This window comes from Nothobranchius furzeri, unplaced genomic scaffold (assembly GCF_043380555.1).
Source record: "Nothobranchius furzeri strain GRZ-AD unplaced genomic scaffold, NfurGRZ-RIMD1 Scf299, whole genome shotgun sequence".
Classification (NCBI taxonomy): Eukaryota; Metazoa; Chordata; class Actinopteri; order Cyprinodontiformes; family Nothobranchiidae; genus Nothobranchius; species Nothobranchius furzeri.
In genome coordinates, this window is record NW_027223314.1 from 891 (window position 1) to 13,973 (window position 13,083).

The window sequence follows — 13,083 nt, forward strand, 5'->3', positions numbered from 1 at the left end:
TCCTCCTGTTCTCCTGGCTCCAGTTGAACCAGGTGTTGCTAATCCCTCAATCAGGGAGCTTCCTTTAAAAGGCAGCTCCCTCTGTCATTCGAGGAGGGAAGCTTAGCAGAGGCCTGAGCGTTAAAGCTGGTGATCCTCTTTTCCCTCCTAGAGCTGACTTATTAAGTCTTGTTGTGTAACCTGTGTGGTCTAGTTATTCTTCCTCGATTAGAGCTCGTTTACGTTTCTATTTAAGTTACTCGTTAAAGAGTTCAGCTCACCCCTTTGGTGGAGCCTCTTGCGTTCATCCTAGTCTTTCCCTTTTCCCGGTTTGGTCCCGGCGTTTTGTGTTTAGTAAAATATACCCAGAGTGGATGATTGTTTGTTTATTAGTATTTATTGTTAATTACCCAGTATTTGGAAGATCTTTGTGTTTGGTGTCTTAGTATTTGTTTCCTGCTCATTTCAGCAGCACTTTTAGTTAATAAACCTCCTTCAAGAGAGTAATCTTTGGTTGTCCTGTTTACACACATTTTTCTTTACGCCCTCAAACACCATCATCTCCTAGACGAGCTGGGGGCCGTAAAAGACGACATGCGGGTCAGGAAGTCCAGCGAACCACTGGCCTCCACTCGTACAGAGGAGAAACGGAGGCTCCGACGCATCTGGAAAAATTAATCCTTTTGATATTTTAGAGGAGAGACGGACGCAAAGAGAGCGGTCTGTGTTTCAGTGTGCTTTTAAAAATCCTCATCAGAGCGTGACTTGTTTGTTCATCTCTCCGTCTACTTGCCTTTGAGACAATTAGTGTGCTTAGTTTCTTCGTAAGACTGCACCCGAAAGTTTGTCTAAGCCAGCCTTTTTTGTGTAGAGATGAATTATTGTGCTTCTCGGTCCACGCAGCAGTCTGAGGCTGGGTGGAGGTAACGCGCTGGGCTGCAGAGGTCAGAGGTTGTGTGGGAGCAGCTTCCTCGCATCAGGAGAAGGAGCCAGAGCTACTGCACCAGATAAAGAGGACTCCCTCTTCAAGGCTACTCAGGAAGCACTTAACATGGGAGGGCCAGACGCTCAAACACGAGCTCCCCAAAGCGCCAGCATTTAGTCTTGGGAGCGCCGTCTTCTCACACACCTACATGTCATGAGGGATGGGTCAGGGGGAGGGGGGCTGGAGATCAGTCGAGCATTGCATCCAGTTGGTCTGCCAAGTCGTCAAACATGCTGCCGATGTCATCCAGGATAGAGACGGTTCCTTTTTGGCTGGAAAATTTTGAAAAAGAAAAATGGAATAATTAGCTTTTACTGAGGCTTCGATAAACATGCTGACAGAATCAATGAGTCAAGTGTGGAGGTGAGTTCCTCCACTGATGGAAAGCAGCTTTAAGATTCAGTTTATGGGTGACATTCACTATTTTCACACACACACACACACACACACACACACACACACACACACACACACACACACACACACACACACACACACACACACACACACACACACACACACACACCTGACAAACTCAGAAACATACAATACAGTCGACTAATTGTAAAGATCAACAAAAAGTAATGATAAATCCCAAAATAATCATATAAATCATGATTTTTAAAATAGTTTATACTTAAAAAAACTCATGTTTTACAATTGTTTTCATTTTATAGGAGAATGACGTTTTACAAAGACCAGTAAAGTACATGAGAAATCATGTTTTTATTAGGTGTCATGGCTGCCATGGAGCTTTATAAAGAAAGTAAAAATAGATTAGACCATCTGGACAATGACTGTTCTCTTCATTTGAGTTTTTTAGTTTTAGGTAATGGTAAAGGGGGAAACCTGGAAGTAAAGATGATTTACTATGGCTTTTGAATGACCAAAAAATGTCATGGATTTTATCAATATGTTTATCAATAACCCATTTCCTATAGTGAAGAGAGAAGGAGACAATGAGCAGACACGTCAAACAGTTATAACTGTGGCAAAATGCCCCAAACAACAGGTCACAGAGTTTATTTATACCAAGAGATAAAAGAGAGAGAGAGAGAGAGATTGTGTGTGTGTGTGTGTGTGTGTGTGTGTGTGTGTGTGTGTGTGTGTGTGTGTGTGTGTGTGTGTGTGTGTGTGTGTGTGTGTGTGTGTCATGCAAAGAGACATAGAACAATACATTTACATTCAGTTGATTGAGTCCATGATCAAGAATTAATTAACATAAAGTTTCCCATAACACTTCCTCAAAAGAATGAAGCAGGACCAGCTGGCTGACCATCTGCAAACAGGTACAAAGATTAATCAAACAAGTTATTTGCAGAAGTATCAAGTTTCCCGTGTACTTACATAAAATACACCCTGACATACTTTATGTTGTGTTGCATTTAGTCAACGTAAACTTAAATCTGGCCTGAAGAAGAGGTTCCAGTGTGTGTTTGAGGGGATTGCTAAAGCAGGAAACCCAACACATCTGAATGAGATCTACACTGAGCTCTACATCACAGAGGGAGGGACTGGAGAGGTCAACAATGAACATGAGATCAGAGAGATTGAAGTGGCGTCCAGGAAACTAAAAAAACTAGAAACGACAATCAGACGAGACCTCTTCAAACTCCCACCTGGGAGAGACGAACTTGTTAGAACAGTGATCTCAAAGGGAGTGGCTAGTATTGGCAAAACGGTCTTAACTCAGAAGTTCACTCTGGACCGGGCTGAAGACAACGCCTACCAGAACATCCACTTCATGTTTCCGTTCTCCTTCAGAGAACTGAAAGTGCTAAAAGAAAAGAAGTTTAGTTTGGTGGAACTTGTTCATCACTTCTTCACTGAAACCAAAAATAACAGGAGCTTTGAAGAGTTCCAGGTCGTGTTCATCTCAGATGGTCTGGATGAGTGTCGACTTCCTCTGGACTTCCACCACAGTAAGATCCTGACTGATGTCACAGAGTCCTCCTCATTGGAAGTTCTACTGACAGACCTCATCAGGGGGAACCTGCTTCCTTCTGCTCGCCTCTGGATAACCACAAGACCCGCAGCAGCCAATCAGATCCCCTCTGAGTGTGTTGGCATTGTAACAGAGGTCAGAGGGTTCACTGACCCACAGAAGGAGGAGTACTTCAGGAAGAGATTCAGAGATGCGGAGCAGGCCATCAGGATTATCCTCCACATCAAGACATCACGAAGCCTTCACATCATGTGTCACATCCCAGTCTTCTGCTGGATCACTGCTACAGTTCTGGAGAAGGTGTTTAAAAACAAAGATGGGGGAAAGCTGCCCAAGACCCTGACTCAGATGTACATTCACTTCCTGGTTGTTCAGGCCAAAGTGAAGGTCAAGTATGATGGAGGAGCTGAGGCAGATCCACATTGGAGTCCAGAGAGCAGGAAGATGATTGAGTCTCTGGGAAAACTGGCTTTTGATCAGCTGCAGAAAGGAAACCCGATCTTCTACGAATCAGACCTGACAGAGTGTGGCATCGATATCAGAGCAGCCTCAGTGTACTCAGGAGTGTTCACACAGATCTTTGTAGAAGAGACAGGACTGTACCAGGTAAAGGTCTTCTGCTTCATCCACCTGAGTGTTCAGGAGTTTCTGGCTGCTCTGCATGTCGATATGACCTTCATCAGCTCTGGTGTCAATCTAATGGAAGACAAACAGCAACATTCTCTGTGGTCTAAACTTTTCAGCGGTCCAAATCTAAATGATCTCTATCAGAGTGCTGTGAACAAGGCCTTTGAGAGTCCAAATGGACACCTGGACGCTTTCTCCTTGGTCTGTCCCGGCCGGCCAATCAGACTCTCCTAAAAGACCTGCTGGGGAAGACAGGAAGCAGATCCAATCAGGAAACAGTTGATCACATCAACAAGAAGCTCAATGAGAGTCTGTCTGTGGAGACAAGCATCAACCTGCTCTACTGTCTGAATGAACTGAATCATCTTTGTCTGGTGGAGGAGATCCAACAGTCTCTGAGTTCAGGACGTCTCTCTACAGACACTGTCTCCTGCTCAGTGGTCAGCGCTGGTCTTTATCCTACTGTCTTCAGAAAAAGATCTGGAGGTGTTTGACCTGAAGAAATGGTTGTGTCAGTTTTAGTGGGAGGACATAATTGAATCAGTTAATAAAAGTATAAAAACAATAATCTCAGATAAAAAAACACAAATCTTCAGTCAAATCCAACTTATAAATGTATAACTAGATGTAATTTTTACCTGTAGAAGGTGGAGGGGCAACTGGGAGATTTGGAACTTTTAAAATCTTTATTTTCACCTCTTACATCCAAACTTTAAATGTTACTATTTTACATGTCAGACAATTGTTTGTATAAAACGCAAATAAACAGTTCACCACAATTGAATGTATCTAAGACTAATTGTTAAATCTGTGAAGATGGGGACATAAACACAGACATTTTTCCCTTATTTGTCAGATTTATTTGATTTGATGCTTTATAGATGTTACATTTCTAGTTATTAAGAATATTTAATGCTACAGTCGAAAGATGACAAGATTTTTAGGACAATAACATTTGATTTTTAACAATAAGATAAAAAATTAAATAACTTCATGAAGTTTTGCTTTTGCAAGTTGATTGAATAATTAGAAACGGACTGAGGGAAGTTATTCACTAGGTTATTAGAGATAGAAGTGTCATGTTCTGTGTCCCTTTGTTCCCCAGCTCCTCCAGTTCCTACTCCAGGTTCTCCTTTTGTGTTCTCTTAGCGCCCTCATGTGTCCTTTGTCTGCATCTCTGTTGTGTGTCTTAAGTTGTAGCCACAGCCTCTTGTATGTGTATGAGTTTGTGAGTGTCAGTATGTGTATGTGTTTGTGTGAGTCCTTCCCTTAGTCTTTAGGTTTAGTTTTGTGTTTTATATAGTGTTAGGTTCATCTGCCCTCCTCTGGTTCTCTTCCCCATCCAGATAATTGTTGTCACCTGCCTTCCTCCAGCCTCACTCCATACACCTGCTTCCTGTTTCCCTAATTGCTCCTCCCTGTCTAAATAAGCCCTCCTTGTCTCATTGTTCTTGTCGGTCCATTGTTGTTTTATGTCAGCGTTGTTTGTTGTCTCTCCCTCCTGGTCTCTGGTTCTCTGCTCATGAAGTGAGCTTTTGGATTTTTCCCTGCTTCATTTTGTTATTGGGTTTTTTGCCTCCTGCCCCTTTTGGATTTTTATTTTGTCATCCTAAATAAAGGATTCTTCTTTATTTAACATTCCTGCCTCGTGTCATCCTGGGTCTGCATCTTGGGTCCTAACCTCCTGCTCCTAAACGTGACAAGAAGTGTAGAAGAATTTCAAAGAATCATGAAGCGTTGTTATTAAGTAGCCTAATAACTCTAGGTTTGTGTTTTGAGTAGCTAAAAGTAACTCAGTGAAAATACATTTCAAGACCCTATATTGGTTTGAACTGAAGTCATAATTCAGATTCAATAAATAGGTAAATGTAATAATTTGTACAGACAGCAGACAAAGCTGTAGTGCTTGGTGTGGCGTGCTGATGTTAAAACAGTTCCTTTGGCTCTATTTTCTAATCGCTATGCTAATAATAATCTCACCTTGGGCCTAATGTCACTGAGGGCACAGGAAATGCACCTAATTATTTATCTGTAAGTAGCTGTATATATTTTATCATTTCAGGTGAATATTTCACAGACGATAAACCGAAACACAAGACTGTTGTGTTATTCCCGTGCTCACACGACTGCTGTTAGTACTGCTGAACTCTTGTTGATGCAAAAGTGAAATCAAATACAGCAGATCTGAAGTTTCATAAACATTGCCACCACCATAAATGTGAGTGAAATATAGGAAAATCATAGTGACTCACTGACTGTTAAAGTGATGAAGGAAAGCAGCTGTTGGAAAGCATCAGGAGGGAAAGTCTGTACAGGCTGATTCCCATCAGGTCATGAGGAACAGATGCCTTAGGAGCCCCCCCCCCCCACCCCCACCCCACCCCACCCCCCAAGTTTCACACAGTGCCGTAACCCGTTACTCTCCACCTTCCTAAAACAGCTTATTACTCATTTCCCAAGGATTTAATCCAACTAAATAATTCATAAAGTGTTTTTATCCTGTTGCTAAAGACACCTGTAACTAGTGAATTTCCCCACTGTGTTAAAAATGTGTCAACAGATAGGGAGGTCTGAGGTCCCCCTGTTTACACATGATCACATAAACTGATCATTTGGAGCAGTTTGAACCTGCAGTCCCTGAGAGCGACTCATATACCAGGAATTCTGAATTACGGAGCTGATCTGCTATCCAGAGGCAATCCAATCTACGCAGATTGGAGGCTTCATCCTTAAGTGGTGAATCAGGTCTGGATGAGGTTCGGTCAGGCAGTCGTGGATGTGTTTGCATCAACAGAGAATTCTCAGTGCCCACTTAAATTCTCCCTGCAGGATCGTGGCGCCCCGGGGGGGTGGTGGTGGGGGGGGGTGGGGGTGGGGGGTGGGGGGGGTTTGCTCTTGCGCACAAGTGGCCAAGGTCTCTCCTTCATGCGTTCCCTCCAGAGGCCCCCATACCCCCCACTTTACCCAGGGTGAGGGAGCAGGGCCTGTCCATGATCCTAATAGCACCACGGTGGCCGGGGAAACATTGGTTGGTGAAGATCTCCCAACTCCTGTGAGGTTCCCCATGGCAACTGCTGCTCCTCAGGGACCTGTTGTCCCAGGCTCATGGGGAGATACACATCCCACTAACTTGGGTTGAGGCTGATGTTGGCTGAGCCGGCCATTTTGATGGAACATTTGTGGGGATGCATGCTGCTGTTTGAATGACATTACTAACTAACTAACTAACTAACTAACTAACTAACTAACTAACTAACTAACTAACTAACTAACTAACTAACTGAGATACTAGCTAACTACATCTTGGGTTGAGGCTGATATTGTCTGAGTCAGTCATTTTGATGACATTTGTGGGGGTGCACTCAGCTTTTTGAGCCACATTACTAACTAACTAACTAACTAACTAACTAACTAACTAACTAACTAACTAACTAACTAACTAACTAACTAACTAACTAACTGACTAAGTGACTAACTGACTGACTAAGTGACTAACTAACTAACTAACTAACTAACTAACTAGCCATGCTAACTATCCCACGGTGGCCGGGGAAAATTTGATTGGTGGAAATCTCCCAACTCCCGTGAGGTTCCCCATGGCAACTGCCGCTTTGCAAGGACCTGTTGTCCCAGGCTCATGGGGAGACACACCACCCACATCCAGAAAGGCTGGCCCTGTGGGCGTGGCCCCTGAGAGGCAGACTCTTGCGTGAATGAGCTTTCAGCTGGTGTTAGAAAGAGCGGGTCATTTATCTTTTATCATCATTAACCTCTCAGGTTAACGAGTATTGCCTCTCCACTCTGGACAACATCTGTCCTTTCAGAACCAGATCAGTTCCTGCAGTAAACTCCCAGGCTCAATTACAGCATTTGCAGCCTGTGTATGAAAACACGTCTCCCCGTCCACCTTCTGACATCCGTTAACTCTGTAGTCAGAGATGCGAGGGTTGTCTATTACTCCAACCTGGTGTCGCAGAGACAAAGTCAGTAAGGTAAGATCTAGCATCTCTCTTTCAGCCTTATCTCTCCCAACCCCAACCCGACCCATGACCCTAGAAAGTTTAGCTCGTGTTTATTTGCCTGAGCTAGCATGCCCCTTCGACACTTTCCCCTCATCTGTGTTTAAAAATGACACCCCCACTGTGGGATTAACCCTCTTATTCCCGTAACCAACTCATTGGATCTCTAACTTTTTTCTTTACATCAGCCTCTTTTGGTTGAGAGATCGGTACCTCCCTGGGAAATAAATTCATTATTCTTCTCGTCTCTGGATTAAAAGATCTTAACACAAAAGCTTCTTCCCTTTCTTGTTTCAAATCATCTTCACTTTACTGCAGCCTTCTGATGTGCCTGAGTGCAGCCATTTTTTCATCTACCTTTAATAATTTCTCATCTGTTTTCTTTAGTTCCCCTGTCATGTTTTCACAAAAACGCATCTTTTCTTGAATTAAAATATTATATCTAGCATTATCTTTTCCCAATGCAGCCTGTTTCCCATCATTACTTTGTGTTGAGGCGTCCTTCAAAGCTAGCTGACTCATTTTATGTAACTGGCTGATCTTCCTTTCTCTATTAGTCTCAGGTCTGTTCGGAGGTCGCTCAATCTTTTTTGTGTCAAAATCGCGTTTTTCTTTTAATTTTCTGTAAACGCTCAGGTTGTCATTTTCCTTTCTGAGCGCTGCTATTCGACTGTCATTCTCTAAAACGAGTTTATTTAGAGTAGAAATCTTTTGATGGAGGATTTTCATTTCTGCATCATGTTTCAAGCCTCTCTGTTGCATATTTTCTGCATGTTTGGCTTCTCGTATTTTATACTCAAAAGCAGATTTTTCTCTAAATGCTGAAATTTCATCTTTCACTTTCTGAATTTCTCTCTCAGTTTGGCTTATTTTGTTTTTCAACTCCCAGTTGTATTCTTCTATATCGTATTGCATTTTAAAATCGCGTCGAGTGCTCTGACCAACAATGACTTGTAGTAAGAAATGATGTTCTCTGTATGACGTATCAAAGCTTATGATCACGTGCTTCTATGAAGCGTTCTGATCTGCCTTGCTGACGCTTGCTCAGAGGTTACTAGAGGTCGCAACGTTCTAATTTGCATATTCATGACACAATTGCGTTGGTTACGTGAACATTTGCGCCTGGTCACGTGAGTCGAGTATGAGGAAAATGAAAGTGTGATTATCGCACAAATCTTTCGGCAAACGTGTTCTGCTGGAAATACGCGGATTAATTGCTCGGGTTGCAGGCACGGATCCCCGTTTCTGTCAACTTTGATCTCAGCAGCTGGAGCGGGGATAAAGACGCGCTTCTTCAGATAAAAGTGGTAATTACGTCTAACTTTAATATTGTTAACAATAATTGCAGCAAAGCATCATTTACTGCAGTTAGTCACTAGTGAAGCATAACTTAACTTTCATGAGCAAAAAACCCACAAAAAGGATTCAATAAATCAGCAAAGCGGGAAGAAATGTTATTTTTGTTTTTTACATTCTTACTTCATTTCAAACTATAGTGTTTTTCTATTGGGTGCCATTTGTAAAGTCAAACAGTCATAATCTAACAGCAATTTTTTTTGTTATTTAGCATATCATAAGAGAAAAAATTGAGAGTTCACTTTTTCAAAGTCATATTTTCACCATGTTATTCATACATTTATAAATGTTAAAGTTTCCAAATAAATATTTAGTTAGCACGCTAAATATTTAATTTATAGTTAAATATTTATGTTGCAAACTAAATATTTAGGTCTGATCTAAATACTTAGTTTGTAAAATAAATATTTAATTCACTAACTAAATATTTAATTTACTAATTAAATATTTATTTTGGAAATAAATATTTAAAATTTAAATTAAATATTTAATTTGTAAATTAAATATTTTCCAAAGAAATTTTTAGATCCCAGCTAAATATTTATTTTCCATGATGTTATTTAGCTCCACACTATAGTTTATATTTTTGGGTCAGACTTAAATATTTATTTCCCAAATACTGATTTTGCAAACTAAATGTTTAGCTCCAAAATAAATATTTAGCTGGGATCTAAATATTTATTTCGGAAAATAAATATTTAATTTACAAATTAAATATTTAGTTCCAAAATAAATATTTAATTAGTAAATTAAATATTTAGTTAGTGAATTAATGATATGCTAAATAACCAAAAATATTGCTGTTAGATTATGACTGTTTGACTTTACAAATGGCACCCCATATTTGTGATGTCCTTGTGTCAAACGAAAACAGCAGGCCAGTGGAAAGCACTAGTGACTTTGCCATTGAGGATGTTAATGATGAGCATTTGGATGACTTGGCTTTTCCTGAGGTAGACAGTGTTTGTGATACCAGGCAGTTAAGAGAGCAGTTACACAAGAACTTGTCTTCATTGTTCCTGAAGATGGAAAGTATTCTTCATGTTTCTCAAATGGCATCTCAGGAAATAGTTGATACTCTGGCACAAATCATTTCATTGTCAAAGCCTCTCATTAAAAAGACTCTGCATGATGTATTACAAAGGCATCAGGTTACTCCTTCCAAGGCTATCCTTAATGATTTGCTGAATGCTGTAAATAATGCAAATATTTTTGCTTGTGCCACAGCTAAAGGGGAGGACTTTTGTTCAAATAAACATAGAAAAACGTTTATTGAAAAGAACTGCCCTGTGGTAATGCTTGTTCAGTATGTATTGGAGCCTGGTTGTACAGCAATTCATGTCCCTATACTTGAGATGATCCAAAAAATGTTCCAACATACAGACATTCTTAACAGAATTATGGAAACACATATCTCTTATGAGGGTCTTTACACAAGCCACAGAGATGGGTCATATTTCCAAGGAAATTAGTTGTTTTCTTCATCAGAGCTTTCACTGCCACTGATACTGTACATTGATGACCTTGAAATTGCCAATCCATTGGGCACTTCAAGGAAAATACACAAACTGTGTGCAGTATGCTGGATGTTTGCTGATTTGCCAAGTAAATATCGTTCAGGTCTGCATGTCATTCAGCTAGCAGCATTATGTAAGGTACCTGATCTCCACAGGTGTGGCTATGAAAAAGCATTTGGTCCTTTGCTACAAGATCTAAAAACTCTTGAGCAAGATGGTGTATTTATTGAGTGCCTCGGTAAATCTGTTAAAGGGACTATCATGTGCGTTGTAGCTGACAACCTGGCAGCCCACTCATTGGCTGGGTTTAGTCAGTGTTTCAGAACTGGATTTATTTGTAGGTTTTGCAATGCAACACGAGACCTAATTCAGTCTCATGATGTTGGAGATGGCAAGTTTAGCCTCAGAACAAAAGCCAGTTATGACCAAAATGTGCAGGAAGTTCTACATGGGGATGGTCATAGTCAGGCAGGTAGGCAACGGAACTGCATCCTGACTGAAAGTTTGCAGTATTTTCATACAACCACAGGCTTCCCTCCTGATGTCCTCCATGACCTTTTTGAGGGAATTGTACCAGTGGAGTTGGCCATGTGTATTCAGGAGATGGTCCGGCAGAAATACTTTACTCTGGAGCAGTTGAATAGAAAAATCTTGTCCTTTCCTTACCAACACTCCGATAAAGTTGACAAACCAAAGCCCATCTCAAAGAACTTCTCTACAAAGAGGACCATTGGTGGCAATGGTCATGAGAATATCACATTGCTGAGAGTACTGCCATTCATGAACGGTAATGTAGTCCCTGAGGAAGATGCTGCTTGGACAGTGTTAATGGATTTGAAAGAGGTTGTTGAGCTTATGCTGCGCCCAAGATTTGATGAAGAGTCCATACAGTATTTGCAATCAAAGATAGATGACCACAGAAAAGTGCTGCAGGACATGTTTCCTGAGTTAAGACTGCTTCCAAAACATCATTATATAGAGCACTACCCAGCTCTTATACGTGCTTTTGGGCCACTTGTTCACTTATGGACAATGAGGTTCGAGGTTAAGCATCGCTTTTTCAAGAGGGTAATACATGACACACAAAAGTTTAAGAATGTGTTAAAAACATTAGCAACACGGCACCAACACATGGTGGCCTACTACCTCAGTGCACCTTCATTTTTTCAGCCGCATCAGCAGACGACACACGTTACTTCTGTCATGGTTTCAGATCTTCCTGAAGTTGCACAAGAATACATAAAGGTTAAAACTGACAGCAGAATTATTTACAGCACATCAAAGATCATTGTTGATGGCACAACTTACAGCCCTGGAATGTTTGTGTCTGTGGGGGAGGATGGGGGACTGCCACAGTTTAGCGAGATCAAAAAAATCCTCCTTGTTAACAATGATGCTGCATTTCTTTGCAAAGAACACAGGTCAAACTACACTGAACATATGAGGTCATATGAACTCTACCCAAGTTGTATGGCTATCCACTGCATGTCAGAGTTTAATGACCGCTTACCCCTTTCTGCATACTACGTGGAAGGGAAACTTCTTTTGACACCAAAACGTTTTATACTTCTACACTGAAAGTGAATTTGCATTATGTGATTTACATATATTTTAAGATTTGTTCCACCCCAAAGTTTCAAAATGCAGATGCTATGTGTGTGTGTGTGTGTGTGTGGGGGGGGTGGGGGGGGGGGGGGGGGTAAGAGAGCAACATTAGACAGTAGTCTGTAAAAAGTAGTTTGCTACTAGAAGTTCTGTTTCCTTTTAGATGTATCTCACTGATTTAATATCACATGATGTGTTTTTCCAAATATTTCTCCTGCAGTTTGTCTCTGTTTTGTAAAATAATTGCTGTGTAAATTCTTATGTATTGTTTGTATGCCTGGTGAGAAAATGTAGATTATGATGTTGAAATAGGGTTAGTTTTTACCGTGACTAAATGAAATGATGGCCTGTGACTATGTAACATGTAAAATACTTACCTTTGTTCTGGACTGTTGAAAGATTGGCCATAAAATGCTAGAATGCACCCAAAGTAACCAGCATAAATAGTAAGTTTATTTTGTTATGAAATTTACAGTGTACTTTTTAAATTAAAATTGGAAAACAAGACTATAGTATATTTGACCCCCCATTTTTGACAGCTGTAATGATTGCTGAGTATACAATTATCAGACCTTGTAAAGGCTATGTGTATGCATTACCACAAGAGGTACTGCTCCACTTGTGACAGTAAATCTTTTGGGCTATTGCTTGGTACTCAGATGCCAATTCTGAGTACCACTCTGCCATAAAAGGACACATAAAAAAAGGTCAATGGTATGATGTTCATTGTTTTTATATGTGTTGAGACCATTGTAGTATTTTTTAATCATCTCCATTCCTTGCTTTATACACAGGATGATGGCAGCATCTCAGAAATTCCTGCTGAGAGTTTACAGCACTACAGATGTTGTTGTGAAGGTTTCTCTAACTAAGCGGCCTGAGTCAGTGGAAGAACTAATCACCATACTCCGGGAGAAGCTCAACCCAAGGCTGGACTTTGAGTTTACCTTACAATACGAAGACCCTGACTTTGATGGGCAACTTACCTGTCTACATGATATTCAAGAGCTACTAGAGAAGAGCACATTAAAAATAGTGCGATCCAAAAGT

The 13,083-nt window shown here is 40.8% G+C and overlaps 1 pseudogene; it reads left to right on the plus strand.

Annotated features, from left to right (window-relative positions):
• The first annotated feature begins 2,216 nt into the window (after positions 1-2,216).
• Positions 2,217-5,710, plus strand: LOC129159807 (protein NLRC3-like; annotated as a pseudogene).
• The last annotated feature ends 7,373 nt before the right edge of the window (positions 5,711-13,083 follow it).